The 12,066-nt window shown below is 37.9% G+C and overlaps 1 long non-coding RNA gene across 1 annotated transcript; it reads right to left on the bottom strand.

Annotated features, from left to right (window-relative positions):
• Window positions 1–400: 400 nt before the first annotated feature.
• On the bottom strand, window positions 401–9,541 carry LOC129257348 (uncharacterized). The gene is made up of 4 exons (XR_010293062.1): window positions 9,334–9,541; window positions 7,554–7,719; window positions 5,948–6,067; window positions 401–606 (listed from the first exon to the last, which is right to left on the bottom strand). It is a non-coding gene; the product is annotated as an uncharacterized LOC129257348 (long non-coding RNA).
• Between the last annotated feature and the right edge of the window lie 2,525 nt (window positions 9,542–12,066).

Here is a 12,066-nt window from a genome sequence, read left to right as displayed (position 1 = left end):
AACATGAAAGCTCATTTTGAAATGTAAGAAAATGCCACAATGTAGCAAAGAAAATAGCTCCTGAAATACAATTTATTTCCTACCCTGGTTAAATTGCATGGTAAAATCATATCAACACATTAAAGAAAACCTTAATGGCAGCTGGTTACTTTGCCCAGGATTCAAAATCAATGGCACCTTTCCAGCAACTGTTATAGTCATAATAGTGAACCCTTGGGTCAATCTGAAGAATGTTTCATCAACAACTTTGTCTCACTAGTTGTAGGTTCTGACAACTTTCCCTGATATTGACTAAGAAGCACTGTTACTATAGTCACTGTCACATAAAACAGACTATGTTGAACATTGGACAAGTTCTTCATGAAATGGGCAAGAAATGCCCCCAGGAATTCCTCAAGTTTTGTAGACTAAGTAACCATTTATATACTAGTATCAAGATGTTTACCTGTACAATAGAAAATTCATATCTCAACTGACTCAATTGCATACCACCATAACATTAATAATTCTTACGGTAGACAAAATTCTCTATGTGTCGCAGCTTTCTGCTCTGGTTCACATGCATGCTGTGTCTGCTGGGCACTATCAGGCATGGCGTAGGGTAATCTGTGTATCATAAAAAGAAATACTAGTATATGAACCACAGATCTCAAAATTATGATGGCAAACTATTGGTCACTATTAGAGAAATCTGCAAGATTATTTTTATCATTATTATTACTGGAAATTATTGAATATCATGTTTACTTCTCAAAATTGACCATACCAAGAATTTTAAAACCAAAATTACTTTTTTTTTATTTTGCGTCCATGCATTTCTATTATTAGCAATCATTCAGCATTGTTTAACCAATCAGAATTGATTATTGAAATGCGATTGTTCAAAAACTTAGATTTCTCAAAGCCACTGACAATTTTATTTTGTGTGATTATTAACCTAACATGGGGTGCCAATATTTCCTCTTTGAATTTGGTATTTTTAAGCATGAAAAAAATAATGATATTATGCATAAATATTAGACATTACCTGATTTATAATGTTTTTAATACTAAATAGGTTCATTATTGCGGATTGAAATAATCGCTAGAGGGTAATCATTTGTCTCGCAATCTACTATGATCATCAAGGAAATTCGTGATCACTCTCGCAAAAAGTGTTCACTGGCTTTCTAGGAAATTCGTGATCACTCTCGCAAAAAGTGTTCACTAGCTTACAAGTTCACGAGCTTTCGAGTGCCGCTGCAACTCTTTATCAAGTGACGAAAATTATCTGATAACGTACTCTATTTATACTAATCTCCAGGACCGTACGCACGGACGCGAGAACAATAGGTGGGCATTGATCCGTTGCGTCGGTATGCGGTGCGGCCGGTAATCCGTATATGCAAATAAGCCGGGGGTATATGCAAATACGCCGTGGGTCGGCAATATGCAAATTAGACAAAATTGGCGGGCTCGCTAGCTTCCCGTGGGCGGGGGCTGACTAGCTGAGCGGTCCCTCGTTCGGGGCCGGGAACGATCGGGTCGGCGTGCACTGCCAGGCAAGGGGGTATTGTGCTGTCGGATGGTTCGCATCCAGAAGTCGGGGATGTCGATCCCGCTGTCTCTGTTGAAGTTGTTAGGACAAAGACGTATACTAATAGCCTCCTTGATCCTGCGTGTATACCAATGTCTCTCTTTGGCAATGCATTGTACACCCTCCCAATCTGGGTGGTGTTGCTTCTCCCAAGCATGTTCTGCCACCGCGGATGTGTCAGTTCGCTGTAACCGAACATCGCGCTTGTGTTCAGAAATGCGTTCAACTATCGGTCGGGCTGTTTCTCCGATGTAAGACCCGTCACATCCCTGGCAAGGAATGTTGTATACTACGCCATCACGTCTGTGATCAGGGATAGGGTCTTTGGGGTGTACAAGCTGTTTGTGTAAGGTGGTGTCCGAGCGGAAAACCGTTCGGATACCGTGACCTTCTAATCGGCGTTTGAGTTGTTGTGAGAGGCCATCTATGTATGGCAAGACTGTGCAAGTCTTGAAAACCTTCTGATCCCTTGGTGGTTGTTTTTTCTTGAAAGTGTTCTTGATAAAACGGCGTGGGTAGCCGTTGCTGTACAAGGCGCCACGTATGTGTGCTCTTTCTTTCGGGAGTTCAGGTGGGTGAGTTATGATACGTGCTGCTCTGTCGAACAGGCATTTAACAAGACCCTTCTTGACCGATTTGTCGTGATGAGAATCATATGGTATGTATTGGTCTGTATGAGTGGGCTTGCGGTAGACAGAGGTGGAGAGTTTCCCGCCCTCGTGTCTTTGGACTAGCGTGTCAAGGAATGCTAATTTCCCTCCTTGTTCAGTCTCCAGAGTGAACTGGATGGACGGTTGCTGGCTATTCATGTATGAGAGTAGGCTGTCTGTTTCGGATCTATTTACGATTATGAAAGTGTCATCGACATATCTCTTCCACACCCGAGGGTGGCATGTGGAAGGACACTTGGGCAAAGCGTTCTGTTCAAAACCTTCCATATATAGGTTAGCCACAACCGCTGAGACTGGGCTACCCATTGCTGCTCCTTCTGTTTGCTCATAGAAAGAGCCTCTGTACAGAAAATATGTGGATCTGAGGACGAACTCCAGGAGTTCGGCTATTTGTTCGGGCATAAGTGTGGTACGTTCTGATAATGTGGGGTCGGATTGCATGCGTTGCAGGGCCGTACTGCATGCGCCCTCTATCGGTACGTTAGTGAAGAGGGAGACTACATCAAAAGAGATCATGGATTCCTGTTCGTTAACTGTCTGCTCCGATGTGAATTCAGCGAATTCACTGGAGTTGGAGACCGTGTGTTCTGAGCAGTTAGTGAGAGGGGACAGGATGTCCGCCAGGTACTTTGATAGGTTATAGGCAAATGAACCTATGCATGATACTATTGGTCTGAGAGGTATCCCGGGTTTGTGTATTTTGGGCAACCCGTATATTCTAGGTGGCTGTTTCTGTGTGGGCTTTATCTTTTTGTATGTAGCCTCATCTAGAACTTTGTCTTTCTTTAGTGCCAGTAACGTACTGGTCAGTTTGCGACACATTCGATCTGTGGGGTCTTTCTTTAGCATTCTATACGGACCAGAGCTCAGAAGCTCGGTCATTTTGTCTTCGTAGGCGGTACTGTCTAAAATGATTGTGGCACTACCCTTATCCGCAGGGAGGATTGTGATGCTATCATCATTCTTGAGTGTCTTAAGAGCATCACGCATCTCCCTTGTGGTATTCGGTTTCGGAGGACGTGCTCTCTGTAGAATGGAATCTACATCTTTTCGTGCGGCATCGGCCGAAACTGGATCAATATACTTGACCGCGGTTTCAACCTTAGCTACAATCTCGGTAATGGGCAATTTTGGGGGCGACACTGCAAAGGCGAGGCCTTTCTTAAGCAATTGCTCCTCGGTGGAGGTGATCTGTCTCGAGGATAGGTTAACAACCCATTTATCCTCATTCGCTAATGAGGTGGTGACCTTCTTCGATTTGGGTTGTATCAACTTTTCAAATTTAGCCTGTTGCCTTTTCTTGCATTTAGCGAAAACATCTGCGTAGATATTTTCATTAACCTTCAGAATGTCTGTACTATGTTGGGCTTGCATAGTCTCTTTGATATCGGCTTTTAAAGTTTCGTATTCTGTCTTAGCCGAATCAATCGTGCATCTAGTGAGAAAGATGCGTTCTTTTAGAAAACGGAGGGCGGCCGTTTCTGCTACCTTTCTTGCTCCTTTGGTGTTCATAGGAGGCTTGACCCGCAGGTCTTTGGGAACCACTGACGCTTTAATGCAACGCACAAGAAAGGTCAAGTGGTTGGAAAATCGGGCTATCTTTTTACTACATCGTTCGTATCTTCGAGTCAACTTTAGGGCGGGGCGCCCATATGTTCGTTCAATAATACTAAATAGGTTCATTATTGCGGATTGAAATAATCGCTAGAGGGTAATCATTTGTCTCGCAATCTACTATGATCATCAAGGAAATTCGTGATCACTCTCGCAAAAAGTGTTCACTGGCTTTCTAGGAAATTCGTGATCACTCTCGCAAAAAGTGTTCACTAGCTTACAAGTTCACGAGCTTTCGAGTGCCGCTGCAACTCTTTATCAAGTGACGAAAATTATCTGATAACGTACTCTATTTATACTAATCTCCAGGACCGTACGCACGGACGCGAGAACAATAGGTGGGCATTGATCCGTTGCGTCGGTATGCGGTGCGGCCGGTAATCCGTATATGCAAATAAGCCGGGGGTATATGCAAATACGCCGTGGGTCGGCAATATGCAAATTAGACAAAATTGGCGGGCTCGCTAGCTTCCCGTGGGCGGGGGCTGACTAGCTGAGCGGTCCCTCGTTCGGGGCCGGGAACGATCGGGTCGGCGTGCACTGCCAGGCAAGGGGGTATTGTGCTGTCGGATGGTTCGCATCCAGAAGTCGGGGATGTCGATCCCGCTGTCTCTGTTGAAGTTGTTAGGACAAAGACGTATACTAATAGCCTCCTTGATCCTGCGTGTATACCAATGTCTCTCTTTGGCAATGCATTGTACACCCTCCCAATCTGGGTGGTGTTGCTTCTCCCAAGCATGTTCTGCCACCGCGGATGTGTCAGTTCGCTGTAACCGAACATCGCGCTTGTGTTCAGAAATGCGTTCAACTATCGGTCGGGCTGTTTCTCCGATGTAAGACCCGTCACATCCCTGGCAAGGAATGTTGTATACTACGCCATCACGTCTGTGATCAGGGATAGGGTCTTTGGGGTGTACAAGCTGTTTGTGTAAGGTGGTGTCCGAGCGGAAAACCGTTCGGATACCGTGACCTTCTAATCGGCGTTTGAGTTGTTGTGAGAGGCCATCTATGTATGGCAAGACTGTGCAAGTCTTGAAAACCTTCTGATCCCTTGGTGGTTGTTTATGTTGATTGATAATGATAGGTTGATAATGTTTTTGTCTATAACAAGAACACTTGTATGAATATGCAACAATTTTATAATGCTAACTTTGCCCACATCCACTAATTTTCAGAGACAACACATTGCAATGTTGTCAAATTCGTTTCTGTCCAAAAGTGTTCTCTCCAAAAAAAATAAAAAATTGACAGAACATGTTACAAAAGATTGACCCCCTAGGAAAATAATAAATTGGTGACCTCATGCCTTTTAATATCATTTCGCTTGTTTTCAACACACACTAAAATTGAGGAAAAACAAGACAGCTTTTTTTTCCAATGAGACAACTGGGTCGCCCTGATTGTAGAACAATGCTTATGGAGATCAATGCTGGCTTTGATTCCATAAATTTCACGTATCAACTGGTCATTATAACTACATGACCAAACCTCTCTATATAATATACAAGAAATTGTGATTCTCCACTACTTATGGCAATCATAGTCATCTATTCAAAGCAGGGGTGTGTCATGAACATGTGTTTGACCTTTATTGATTTTTGTTTGTTTCTCTTAATTTCTGATCAATTTAATTCTACAATGTCTTTTTCTAGTATACAACTCTGTGAAACCTGTTTGACAAATGTATTTACTCATTCATTTAAAAAAGTATTTTTTTTCTTTTCATTTTGTCTTCATTTAGTTATCAATGATAACACTACTTCAAGTAACATACTTATTCTTTGATAAAAAATAAAATCTTTCTCATAGAAATATGTCTGTTTTCTGTTTTTTATTCAATTTTTTAGCAAAATATCACTGGCGAATAAAATAAAGTTTCGGCATCATTCATATTTAATTTTAAAAAAAATTTAAAAAGGGGAGGGGAGTTGTGACAGTGTTTAACATGATATTTGAATTTTCCATCTTTTTATGCTATTTTCAGTCCAAAATCCATGGTAAAGGAAGTCACATCAAAGTTAGTCCTCATTTTAATTTTCTAATAAAGACTGAAGAGTGCTGACCGTATTTACACCCTACTACTTACCTGTAGTTCTCTTTATTCCACTCTTCCAAAAACTTTTTGACCCTAGAGCCCTAAAGCAAGGAACACACGTAGATGGGTGCTGATGGATTTGGGTTGAGCTGATGGTCCGACATTAGAAATCTGAAGGAAAAACAAAATTCATTATTTGAACTTGACATATTTTTAGTGGGTGGGGTCATTAGTAGAATGATAAATCAATAAAAATAAAAAAATTTAAACAAATCACAAGGAAATTCATTTTAAGAATATATTTAAGAAGATATGAGAAATTGAAAGAATGAGTGAAAGAGAGAGATAGTAAGTGAGAAACAGGTGCAGAAATGTGGGAATGAAATAACACAAGAGACATAGAAATAGGGAAAGATAAGAGTTCAGTCATCTTCAGCTTTCAATTTTTGGGTAATTAAACCAAACATTACTTTACTCACTTCATATTTGCCGATTTTTTAAATATTCTGAAAAGAAATGATTTTTCGCCTAAAGGAATTAAAGGAACTATGCTTGTCATTCATATTTTTTGGTTTAGATAATTGTTTCAGCATAAACATTCAACACAGTAACATTGTAAAAAGGCTAATTTTTATGGCAAACAATAAACTAGTACCTTTAGAAACAAACATAAAGATAGGAAACCTTCTTGGAAATATCTCAAACAAATAACTTAATTAGAAATAGTAGAGAAGATAGTTGCCATGAGAAAAGTAACACCAAGACTTCGCTGTAAATAAAATGGCAGAAAATTCATTCAGATGTGAAATAGTCTGTTTAACTATTTTTTTTATCATTGCAATTTTTTTTTATTTATTTATGTCTATGCTGTTGATAGACTTATATGTAATTGAAACAAGCAATTAATATATCATATATATCAACACATAAAAAGGAAAGAAAAGAACAAGGATACAAAAAGAACAGAAACGGTGAGAGAGAGGAACATAGAATCAGCCTGATGAGAATCAAAAGAGAGACAGTCATTGAGAAAAAGAACACAGAAATGTAAGATGTGGAGAGAATACCAATGAGATATGATCAGTCAAGCAATCATGATGGGATGAAGGTAATTTAGAATGAAACCACATCAACAGATAATGGAAGAAATCAACTTAAAGGTACACATTAACATGTTGATTGATATGGTTCTAAATCATTCCTCAGCTTCTTTTAAATGAGTTTTATTTCAATTATTTCCTATCATCCTTCCTTTGGCCTTCGTTCCTTTTTTCTATCCATCCTTCCATCCATCTTTCCGACCTCTCTTCTTTCCGTCTTTCTTTACATTCATTCTTTCATTTATTTAATTCTTGTCCTTCCTATCATTCTTTTCTTTTCTTCCCTTATTTCTCCTTTACCTAAATTCATATGACTGTTTTATAATTTCCACTCCTCTTTTCCCCTTGCAAGCTAATATATGGAGAAATCTTCCTCAGCATCTGAATTGCTTATATTTTTAACATTGACATGTAGGTTTAAATGGTAATTTGATCACATATTTGATCTTATTATAGTAGAATATATCCCACTTTCGCACTGCTGAAAATCCCAAGTTTAATCTATGTGGCCTTTTCCTCTATTCCTCCCTATCTTGGTATACATTTTAATTTCTTACCGTTAAAATCAACTGGGTTGTAGTTTTCTTCAGATTCTTGACATATCCGACAAGCAGCGCAGTAAATTTTTGAGTATGGGCTCCTGAAACTGGGGCACGGAATCCTGCTTCCGCCTCATCCGGTATCAAAGGCTCTTCCAGTGTACACACTCCTGGATTTTGATGCCTGTCCAGCCAAATTAAAGAGGAAGAAATAAAGAAGTTTAGGATGAGTCAGAGGGGTAAACAGACCATCCTCATGATTCCACTATTCAGATATTAGCCCTCCCTCTCTCTAACGTTTGAAGGGTAATTGATGGATGTACTGATTCATCAAGTAAGGCATTTGAGTGGAAAATGGGGTTGTTCTGTGGGTGCCTAGCTGAAATTAGCTGGAGTTGGAATGAAGTGTATAAAGCATATGACTCTGAAAATTGATGCGTATGTAAAGGGCAACATTACACTGATAAAATGTGACTGAGATTGTCTAAAGGGGCTTTCACAATTGCTACAACTCTTTCTGACTAATTAATCACAATATATTTTGCAAATCATTGCAGAGGCCATGAGTAGTTGCACAGCAAATTGCAGGACATCCCCCCTTATCAGGATCTTTGTATTCTTGAGACATGTGCACAATATGTTTCACATATCATACAGACTGCACAGATTCAGAAATAGTGTAAATATACATTATATCCATACGTACCTCTCAATGGATTTCAAGTTTAAATTCACATTCTCTTTATCATTAATGGATAAAAACTCCCCATCCACTTCATTTTGAAATAAGGCAATTTTCATTACAATTATCCGGGGGGGGGGGGGGGAATCAAATATATTGCTGTACACATGCATGACCAAAAAACACGTTTAAAGGGGTGTTTTTTCCATTTTTGGACACAGGCCGCGCGTGCACTCATTAAGGGTATCAAAATCACAGATTTTTTAAAAAAAGGTGGTTATGAAACGCTGATCAATTGTCGATCACGGGGTCAAACGTATTTAGGGTCCTATGTTTTGTTTTTTCCAAAGGTTATTTTTTATAAGACTAGCCAAATGTGTTTAGGGTATGTTTTTTTTTCCCCAAGCTTTTTCCTCATTTCTGAAAAGTGTTTGGGTTCTTCCCGATTGTAAGCAACAACCCTGAGAACGGGCCTGGGAAACGGGAAAACAGTTATTGTTAGCAAGTGGACAAAACTTGTTTAGGGGTCATATTCTGGTGACAACTTGTTAAGGGGCCAAAATGTGTAAATGAAGCCCGCGAAATACTTGTTTAGGGGGTTATTTTGCACACAGAGAAAAACTTGTTTAGGGGGGTTTGGAAATAATTTGGTCACGCATGTGTACAGCAATACATTTGACTGCCCCCCCCCCCCCCCCCCCGGATAATTATGCTATGTAATATGTGTTTCTGCACTATTTCCTGTGCCATTGTTATATTAATTAATTTAAAAAAAAAATGTATATCAAATAAATTATTAAACAAAAAGAAATGAAACAAGGGATAGAGTAAAAAAGTGGGATGGGGTGGTGGATGAGGCTTTCTTTAAATATTATTGGCAATAAAAAAAAAAACCTGAAAACATTGTAACAAAGAAGAAAACCTACACATGAATAGGGCACAAAATACCTGTTGATGATTGTTGAATAGATGAAACATTGCATGTGGTAGGTTGTGACACTCATCTTACACTTGATATCTACAACATCTACATGAAAGTGTTAAAGGTTGAATTCCATGGGGGTAACATTTCTCTGATCTTTACAAAACAACAGAAACTCATCTGGGCATAGATACCTGTAACAAATACATGTGAATTTATGTTTCTGTAGCTCTGGCAAGATTTACCCCCGGATCAAGCTTCAGCTACAGGACAATTCACTCTTTCCCTGTGAATGAAGATTGATTAAAAAATGAATAACTTTGCAAAATACATACAGGTAGGTAAACTTGCAAGATGAGTATTTGCCCACGCTGAAGCAATTATTTAGCTAAGACTGTACAAATCATGTGTTATACACCTCTTCTAAGTCAAATGTCTTTGAAGTACAATGTACATGTAGAACAGATTTTTATGGTCTTAAAAGATTCAACTAAGGCAATGTTAAATAGTTTGTATGCAAGATAGAAGACACAGAATTATAATGAGTAAGACATAATTCTCAATATTGTATTTTTGTAAAGCCTATCTTGAATTATGCCCCACCTCTCTGAGCCATCATTACAAACCACATGCTGGTATACCATGCTCACTACACAGTCTATAGAGTTTCTTTAAGATTTCCCTTTTTGAGTGTGGAAAAGGTCTCAGCAAGCAAAATCCTGTGAATATGTCACTTGGGAGAAAGTAAAAGATTCCTTTCTTCTGTGTGTTAATACTAATGTCACAGAGGTTGAACTTCAAAGTATGTTGAAACCATTCAAACCTTGATAAGTTCAAATTTAGGCCAAAGTTCCCCTTATTTCTCTTCAATTCTAATACCTGGTGTGCACACAACTGATTTTCTTACCATCAGTAACACAACTTAATGATAAAGTGGGAGGAGTGAAAATAAGAAAGAGAATGAAGAAAAGGAATAATAAATAATGAGCACAAAATTCAGGAAGGAAAAAGAAATTAGAAATACAAGCATTTTCGAAGAGGAAAGGAGAGAAGAAGAGAAACAATAAAAGGATTAATGAAAATTGAAATTATCAGGATATTACAAACTATGTTATACTACAAAAAAAATTGATTTAAAAATCTATGGGAAATGATACCCCAATAAGTACCTGCACAAATTATAATTCAGATTCATTTCTGAACCCCCTCCCTTTTTTTGCAAAATGTATTTTTTTGTACTGTGACTTCAAAAGCAAACAACAAAACAGAAATTGAGATAAACATGTTGAAGTAAATAGATTACAGGAATATAAATCACCCCCACCATGAACTCCCTGAAAAACCTTTTCATACGATCATTTTGTATGAAAATTTATGGAGTAAGACATAGAAATTAATACTTTTTAACATTCCTGGGAATAAGTGCTGTCAGATTTCATTATGAAGAGAAAAGTTTTCAGCCCTTTTGGAATTTCCTGTAAATAATCACAAAGGAAAGGGCACATTTGACTATTTGATTCTACTCACACAAGATAATGGGTAAAAGACAGGAGATTTTACACCCAGCTGATAAAAAAATTTAAAAAATACCTGGAATTATCTTATCAGGTTCAATACCCAAATATGACAAATCAAAGTCCTTGTTATATTCCAGAAAGAAACTGACCAACTTATATAAGGTACTGCATATCATGGTCTAGCTCCTTCATACCTTTCTGAACTCCTTCCTCGATATCAGCCAGTTCAAGTTCTATGTTCTGCTTCTCAATCTCCTCTTTCTCGATCTCATACTTCTTACAAACAATACGGTCAGCATTCTTTCTCTTATGCAGCTTCATTTCTTTGGAACAATCTCCCCCTACAAATTCACAATGCTAACTGTGTTAATACATTATAAGTTATGCTTAAAACTCATCTTTTTAAATCTTAAATTGATCATATCATGTGTTTTTTGTCCAATTTGATGGTATTTCTTTATTCATGATCTGGTGAGAACTAGTTGTAAATTGCAATATTAGTTTTTATACATTTTGTTGTGCAAAGTATTTCTATTTCTATTTCCTTTATACTTCATTTTCCTTTCTCTTAACCGCTTAGAGGCAATTTGCGAATTTGCGGTATATGAAATTATTATTATTATAATAATGAGAACATTCGCAAGGAGTTTTCAAAATGTCACATTATATTTACCATGTAAAAGCAAATTACAAGAACTTTAACTTTAAAGGAAGAAAACATGCATTATAATTACTACAGGAATGGGGGTCATGTAAGAGGTTCCTGACCTGCCAACCTCTGGGAATGAAAAATTGTATTCTGTGATGAAAAAAAAAAGTATTTTCCCCAAAAAAAACTGTATTTCATTATAAAATGCGCACTGCTATATGGATAGCAGGCCTGCCAACATTTGAAGAAAAAAAAGGGAGTTCCAATCGCGGTGCACGTGCTCATTGCGGCGCTCAAGCTGCATGCAAGCTAAAATGCACACTGCTCTTGCAGATGAAAAAAAAAAACATTGAAACATGTGTATATCTCATCCTGGTTTTAACAAAATGATTGAAAAAAAAACCAAGTTATCTGAAGTTACATTCATCCAATAACCATATTTGTGTAAGTTTTATGAAATAGAGACTAGAGATGATTTTTCTCAATAAATTATGATTTTGTAAAAATAAAAAAACAAAATCGTATTTTTAGAGAAAAAAAACCTACTGTCGTATTTTGGTTGCAAAAACGTACTAAATATGCCAAAAACGTACTGGTTGGCAGCTCTGAGGTTCATTACTTCAATAACTTTGTCTGGTTTAAGCAGATGTGAATGCAGAAATATATCATCAACTATCTTTAGGCCTGAACAAGTTCTCATAATTCAGTTGTTTTTGTGATTGGGACGATGTGAAAGCACTTATAGAGCAACATGTAGTTGC

This window comes from Lytechinus pictus, chromosome 3 (assembly GCF_037042905.1).
Source record: "Lytechinus pictus isolate F3 Inbred chromosome 3, Lp3.0, whole genome shotgun sequence".
Taxonomy (NCBI): Eukaryota; Metazoa; Echinodermata; class Echinoidea; order Temnopleuroida; family Toxopneustidae; genus Lytechinus; species Lytechinus pictus.
The sequence above is the reverse complement of the archived record's forward strand: the minus strand, read 5'-3'. Positions and strand labels throughout refer to the sequence as shown.